At 38.2% G+C, this 7460-nt stretch overlaps 1 protein-coding gene across 1 annotated transcript in view; it reads left to right on the top strand.

Annotated features, from left to right (window-relative positions):
* Positions 1-4860: 4860 nt before the first annotated feature.
* Positions 4861-7460, top strand: part of LOC113231487 (Ig-like and fibronectin type-III domain-containing protein 2) — a 109365-nt gene continuing 106765 nt past the window's right edge. The window contains exon 1 of the mRNA XM_026465813.1: positions 4861-4907. The gene's annotated coding sequence lies outside the window, so the exon portion shown is untranslated. The remainder of the gene's footprint in view (positions 4908-7460) is intronic.

The following is a 7460-nucleotide window of genomic DNA, read 5'->3' as shown; positions in this document are numbered from 1 at the left end:
GGGTGAAATACTATAAGCCGGATTCATCCCCTAATTTTTCACCTTTAGAGGTGGAATATTTTCTTCAATTTTAAATGGGACTGCTGTTGAGGTAACCTCAAAAAGGAATCATCGAAAAAGAACCTCCTCCAACAGAAATACAATGCTTATTAAAATTCTGTAGAATTTATTGCTACGAATTTGGTGTTGTTATTGATACAACAAACACAAAGAAGAATCCCTTCGATCCGGCTGGATTCGAACGACTGTTTGCCATACTGGGGCTAACCACTCTCCCAACTGAGCTACGGAATGATCCAGCAGACCTTTGTTCGTTGCCTATCCTTGTTTTTGATTTAAACAGCTTTTTTGATGTAGCGCCACTTTTGAGAAACCTGTCAAAGTTATTTTTTAGCCAGCTAGACTTACGGTAATGACGATTTCAAGGGTACTTACTTTTGAAACCTCGTTCTTAGGATTCCTCTCCTATGGGAGGTTGGACAACATCGTGGTTATCCTGACTTTAGAGGTTGCACCCTAAAGAGCAAGATGGTACTGCAGTCGAATCATTCCCTTCTATTCTTTAACCAGGAGTGACGCCTTCGACTGATGTTTTGTTTTCCGGCGATTTTAAAATAAAGATATATTTAATTTTAGAAGCAGAAGAGTTCCATGTGAAAAAGTTTGTCCAGGGAAGAACTGCCACCAAAACCTATTTCTGTCATCATGCAGTAATGTGCGTGAAACTATTAACTTTATTGATGACCTCGGTGGCCTAATAGTTTACACGGTGGGCACTGGACTAGGAGGTCTCGGGTTCAATTCCGAATAGGATCAATTTGTAAATTTTGAGTCGGGTATGCTGGCAAGTGCACTAGAGTAAATTCCGTTGCTTTGGTAGTCTTAGTACTGGGTATTGCCTAGTTTGAGACCAGGCTGCTGGTGTGGTTCTCTGTCACGTTACTATCAACTTTGTGTCTCGAGGTGATGGTCGCACTGACAGTGTCTCTCAGGTTTTTGCAATTAAATTATAGTACCACTGCAACTGTTATGTATAAGTGTGTCCCGTCACTTGAAACCATGAAATAAATCAAATGTTACCATAATACCATCTTTTGAATTAGGTAGATCTGTAAATGCACTCGTTGTGTCTCGGCTAACCAAATGGACATGCGGAGCATCAGTATTGCGGTCAAGACGCAGCAATTGGATTTTTCCGGATTAAATTCTACCCTTTCGCCGTGACCCTTGCTACGGGTGGAGGAGGGGAGGTCTGACAATTTGGGGTCCTTTTGTTTTTTTCGGACTTTATGGGAATTTACGTTTATAGCCGTGTTTATTGCAATAGGGGAGTTAAAAAATAATCAGTATTTGTGGGTCATAAAAAAACGTGCGATGAGCGGGAATGCCGCCATTGTTTTTTTTTTTTAGAATTATGTCATAGACGTAAAAATTTAAAAGTCTATATAAATGTCAATAGGTTTGAGGCTATCAGATGGACTGTATGACTGCAGTTAATACGTGGGGTCGTGATCTACAGCATGCAGTCAACAATGTTGTAGAAGGAGTGAATGAGTTCGTCGCCTTACCGTACCAAGCAGCAACGGGAGCATTACCGCGTTCTGGTTTTAAAAGGTAATGTGCCGGTGAAATTACAGACACATGGAACTTGTCAACCTGTGTCTCAAAGTGGCGGACGCAGTGTCAGTGCCCCTCAGATCTTTGCGACTTAAAGCTTTGAGTGGAACTACAACTGTTACGGATAGGCGTGTCGTTCATCACTTGATAACATGAAAAAAAGACCAGTGACGTCAATCGGTTTTGAATGCAGGTCGTCTACTAGTAGCCTTAGGAATGGATACGTATAGGAAATAAAACTATATTTCTAGATGTAAATCGGGTGTATTCAGGTATGTTTTTTCGAACAAAGCAAAGATTCGGGTTTTTTTCAGGTCCTATAATCGCATTGCGCTGCATTTCTTCATTAATAGTAGACTTAAAATGATACCATAAAATTGTATTGAAGAAAGATAAAAAGCGTCTCTGTTCATTCACCATCGGAGACATCGTATTATGCAAATATCTTTTTAAATTACATGCCGTCGTCTTACTATTTAAACCTCATCATGTCTACAATTTTACAAAATCTATTTCTTCAGCTTCAGAAGCAGTAGAGCTTCTTGTGAAAGAGTTCGTTCCGGGAAATACTGTCACCGTACATATTTCTGCCACCAAGCAGTAATGTAAGCGTTACTGCGTTCCGGTTTTGAAGGGTAAGGGTGCTGGTGAAATTACATGCACATGGGACTTGTCAACTTAAGTCTCAGGATGACGAGCGCAGTGGCAGTGCGCCTCAGATCTTTGCGATTTAAAGCTATGAGCGGCACTGCGACTTTTACGGACAGGCGTGTAGCTTACGATCAGGTGCACGACCTTTTCGTCCCATCACTTGATATTATAATAATCTCAGTACAGAGTACTAAAAAAACCAACCTCAAAAGTACGTGGAATTACGTCTATTTGCTAAGTTTCATTGAAATATCCCCTAGCTCGCCACTATACAGGACTTGATACTGGAGATAATAAAAATAGGTTCTCACTACGACACTACTCAAAGTATATCGAGAGAAAAACGCCTTGAATTGGAGAAATAGCAAAATTAACTAAATAATTGCTAAAAGTAATTGCTCCTAAATTAAAGTTAGGCGCTATTTATAAAAATGAATCTTCATGCGTGAACAACCACCCTTTGAGATGGATGATTTTCTTCAAAATGAAATGGGACCACTATGGAAATACGCCCTTTCCAACAAAAAAAGAATCATGAAAATCGGTTCACAAATACCGGAGTTATCGCGTAACATACATAACAAAAAAAAAAGAACATACAGTCGAATTGAGAACCTCCTCCTTTTTTGAAGTCGGTTAAAAAAAGCTTATAATGTGCAGAATATACCTCATCTGTGCACTGTGAACTTTACAGAAAAATCTATTAAAACATTTCAAAACTTCACGTTTCACGTAACAATTATAGACGTCGGAAGGTTTTCCCTCACCTGTAAAATTTTAAAAAGTGGATCTATATCCACTCACTGTATTAATAGTAAGGCGATGACGTTAGAATTGCAAAACAAACGACGACACAACATAGATTCCCCGCTTTCCCTTTGAAAAATTACATATTATCTAACAAGCAGTTCAAAAACCACACTCGGCCAGATAAATTAAAGCACACAAAGCAAACACGATAACGTTAATCTTCCTTCATTCAAATAGCGCTGTTTGAAATAAAAGAGAAATTTGTAGTTGAAAAACGAACAAAGACCCGCATTCAGTTGCAAATAGGTACATTGTAATCCAGCGGCAGCTTCCCGTAAAAAGGCCACTGGAACTTAGTGGCCTCCAGTACAAAAAGAATGTACTTGAAAATGCACAGGTCCGCAACAGTGATTTAATAAGCGCCTTGATATTTCGCACCTTTGGTGTAATAAGGCCTCATCTGAAAATGACAACTTTTCAGAACAGAGGTTTAAAATCTTCACAACAGTGAAAGGGTTTTGAAAAATAATGTATAGTACAATTGAGTGTGAAAACACGATTGCTAAAAATTTTTACGGTAGATATAAACACAAGCTTAGCTAATTGTAAATATATTTCTTTTTTTTCGTAATTACCGAATTCGGCCAAACCAATTTCCATAATACTAAGACGGAAATTCTCGGAACTTTAAAATGAGTTTCCGGTGGTTTGGATTCTATCGAAAGATATTGAGTGGACTTGTAACCGCTGACTTTCGATAAAGTACCTAAAGTTGACCGCAAATTCTCTAGCTTTAATATTATCTTGTGTCTGGCTACGGCCCTGGTATTTATTGAAAATATTTACTTTGAATTTAAATACTTTGTTGTACTTAGATGTCAAAGTTTTTTTTAAGATTCAAGACGTGTACCTGGTGGTAAGCGACACGTCTTTCCATAACAGATGCAGTACCACTCAGTGCTTTAAATCGCAAAGATCTGAGACATAAGTTGACAAGGCCCATTTGCTGTAATTTCACTAGCATCTTTACCCTTCAAAACCGGAACGCAGTAATGCTCACATTATTAGTTGGCGGCAAAAATAGGTAAGGTGGCAGTATTTTCCATATTTTCCTGGACCAACTCATTCACATGGAGCTTACGCAGATGTCCCAGGTTCGTTCCCGGGCCGGGAGAAATATTTGTATGGTCTACAGTTATTTCTCTCGTGAGTTTGAGTGTATTGTCTACATAGACATGTGTCCATGGCACCTGCGATACAGGGTTTACCTAGTGCGGGTCTATGTTGAGTATATGCGTTATTATTATTATTTATTGGATTTTGCGTCGGACCGGATCGAAATTAGTGGAGGCGAAGCTGCAGAGCTTTGAATATCGCCGTAAAGTTGTATACTTATCGATATTTTACAGGATAAATCAAGGAGAGTGTGCGATGGAATTCCACCTTCCTCTTCCCATCACCGGGGGACTAGGCGTAGGCTTGGGTTCCACCCCTATGTTGTGGATATTCCAAAGATTCGCACGAAGCATTACGCTTCAACATTTGGCGAACGGCTATGGAGTGGAATTCCCTGCCTGCAGACTTGTTCCCTGAACGTTATAACTTGGGCCTTTTCAAGGCGAGAGTGAATAGGCATTATTTAGGTGCTCCATCGTCGACCTCATCGTCACTTTCTATCAGGTGAGATGAGAGGTCAATTGCGCACTTACATTTTATAAAAGAAAAAGCCCTCTATATAATATTGTCTTGTTGATAAGTAATTTTGCACTTTCTGCTCATTGATATAAAGTCGATTAAGTAAAAATTATATTATTCTTGTTACAGGTCTCGCATGCAACCAGTAAGCTAATTGACTATAGCCAACGGGGCCTAGGACCCAAACACCAAAGGTAAGTTTAGTTTATTATGATTATTGAGAAATATATACTATATACATATAATAGTATATAGTATTATTGAGAAATAGATACTATGCATATAGAACAAGAGTGGTCTCGGCACATCGCCTTGAGGTAGTTTACATTTTATTCTCACTAAGAATTACAAGTAACTCACTTACATGAGAATAATAAAGATTTTGTTTCATAATCGTGTGTATGTACACACATGTGTGTGACACACATACACACACACATACAACACACACTCATTCACTCATACAGACACATTTATCGCAATTTGCTTATTAAAATGTATCCAACTTATAATAATTATTAAGAAATAGTACTACTATAATTTAATAAATTCTATCACTTTCCTTTTTTCTCATGAAATAGACAAAGGGTCGTATTCCAGAACTCTACTCAATGCTCAAGTCAGGACTTGAGCAGACTTGAGTATAATTTCAAGCAATGGAAATACGACCCTAATGGCAAGGACTTGAGTATAATTTTCAGTGCTCACTGCAATACTCAAGTCATGATTTGAGCAGACTTGAGTATGATTTCAAGCACTGGAAATACGACTCTAATGGCAAGGACTTGAGTATGATTTTCAGTGCTCACTGCAACACTCAATTCCTAACTTGAGCATTGAATAGAGTTCTGGAATACGACCTTAAGCCTTGTCAGAATTTGGAAGAGTCCACTGCTGCCATCCGCTAACTAAAATGGGGCTAAATGATGAAATAATTTTTTGAGATATCATAAAAAACCGTAACCCAGTTTTGGAATATTGCAATTGTTTAATGACATTTCAGCTATGCATCGTTACGGTAAGTTCCGATAAGCCGAACACGTTAACTCATTTTAACTGATTCTAAAAGATAATTTTGTGACCAATTTTTTGCTATTTAACACGGTTATTTGATCATTTGTCACATAGCCGCGTTTTGGTTAGTGGATGGCAGACTGGCTCCTGTTACACAGGTTATACCAAGGAGTCAGGGACCTCATTATTACGTTGTGAACTATTATTATTATATCTATTTTAGATTCTCGCCTCTCTCAAGGCCTAAAAGTTTAATTTTGAATTTTTAAATGGGAGAGGCGGTATTTCCCGGCAATGGCACGTGCCGTATCGACAAGGACCGCCTTCTGCATTTGTGTTGGAAGCGACACGCCACAGAAATTCAACCGCCTCAAGCTGTTAGAAAAGCTGACTGGAATTAACACATTTGCGGACAAAACAATTGGGTTTATTTCAGTGGAGGCCACATCTCACATGTCGGTGATCTCGTGCGCTAGGTCGAGATACTTCCGGCGTTTCTCGGTTTCGGCTTTCACGAGACCATCGTCATACGGGATGGTAACGTCCACAAGAAATACTCTCGACTGCGATCGATCCATATCATACTATCAGGCCTATTACGGTAGTTTTAAACCTCGTAAATTGCATATTTTGAATATCAACCCGAATCTTATTATAGAAGCGTATACATTGTCCTTTTAAACGCATTTGTGACATTGTGAAGACGACTGCCTTTATTTTTATTCCTCGTATGAATGTTATGTCTGTCACTTTTACATTTTACATTAAAAAATTACTATTCTTCTTAATATAAATGACATTACATACTTTCATAGATTTCCCATGGAGCCATCCATGGGAAATTTACGGCTAAAAAGTCGTTGAAAAGCCATTCCAAAAAATCCAAAAAACAAGCACATAGAAAAATTCGTGAGGACCGCTGGTTCGTTCCGTGGCTGAGTTGGCATAGTGTCTGCCACGGTTTGCTAGAAGACGTCGGTTCTAATCCGGCCGGATCGATGATTTTTTTCCAAATGTTCGATATTTGCACTCATAATTATAACAAACTAGTGGAGCAATTTCACAAAACATAATTGAATATCAATTCAATACAAAGTTAAATGCAGTTAATAGTGACACCTCTAGCCATAGCTGGTAGCTATAAACTTACCTAACTGGGTCACGAAATACTTTCACTTATTTCTCATAGATGGCGCTCCGGCTAAAAAGTCGTTGAAAAACCAAATACAAAAGATTCAACAAACAAGCACATAGAAAAATTACTGAGGTCCGCTGGTTCGTTCCGTGGCTTAGTTCGCATGAAGAAGACGAAGACGTTGGTTCGAATCCGGCCGGATTGAAGGAATTTTTTCTGAGTGTTCGATCTTGTATTAATAATTTATTTATTTATTTATTTATTAGACGAACACAACAGTCGACATTCAAGAAAGATTTAACAAATAAATTTGCTTAAAACTAGATTTAGACCAGAATGCCAACCAGGAGCGTGTACGTACAGCATGTTTTGAAAGTTTCTGTCAATTAATTATAAATTACAAATTTTGTGTTGGTACAAATAGAGCAAAAGAAAAGACCATAGAGAAAAAGTGTTAAAATAAAATTGCGAGACTTCAACTAGACTGCTTGAGGACACCCGCAATAGACTTTTTAAATATATGACACTTAGAATTAAATATATCTAACTGTATGTTATCCTTAATTGAGTCATTAAATTAATTATAACAAACTAATGG

This window comes from Hyposmocoma kahamanoa, unplaced genomic scaffold (assembly GCF_003589595.1).
Source record: "Hyposmocoma kahamanoa isolate Upper Pololo Valley unplaced genomic scaffold, ASM358959v1 65, whole genome shotgun sequence".
Taxonomy (NCBI): Eukaryota; Metazoa; Arthropoda; class Insecta; order Lepidoptera; family Cosmopterigidae; genus Hyposmocoma; species Hyposmocoma kahamanoa.
The sequence above is the reverse complement of the archived record's forward strand: the minus strand, read 5'-3'. Positions and strand labels throughout refer to the sequence as shown.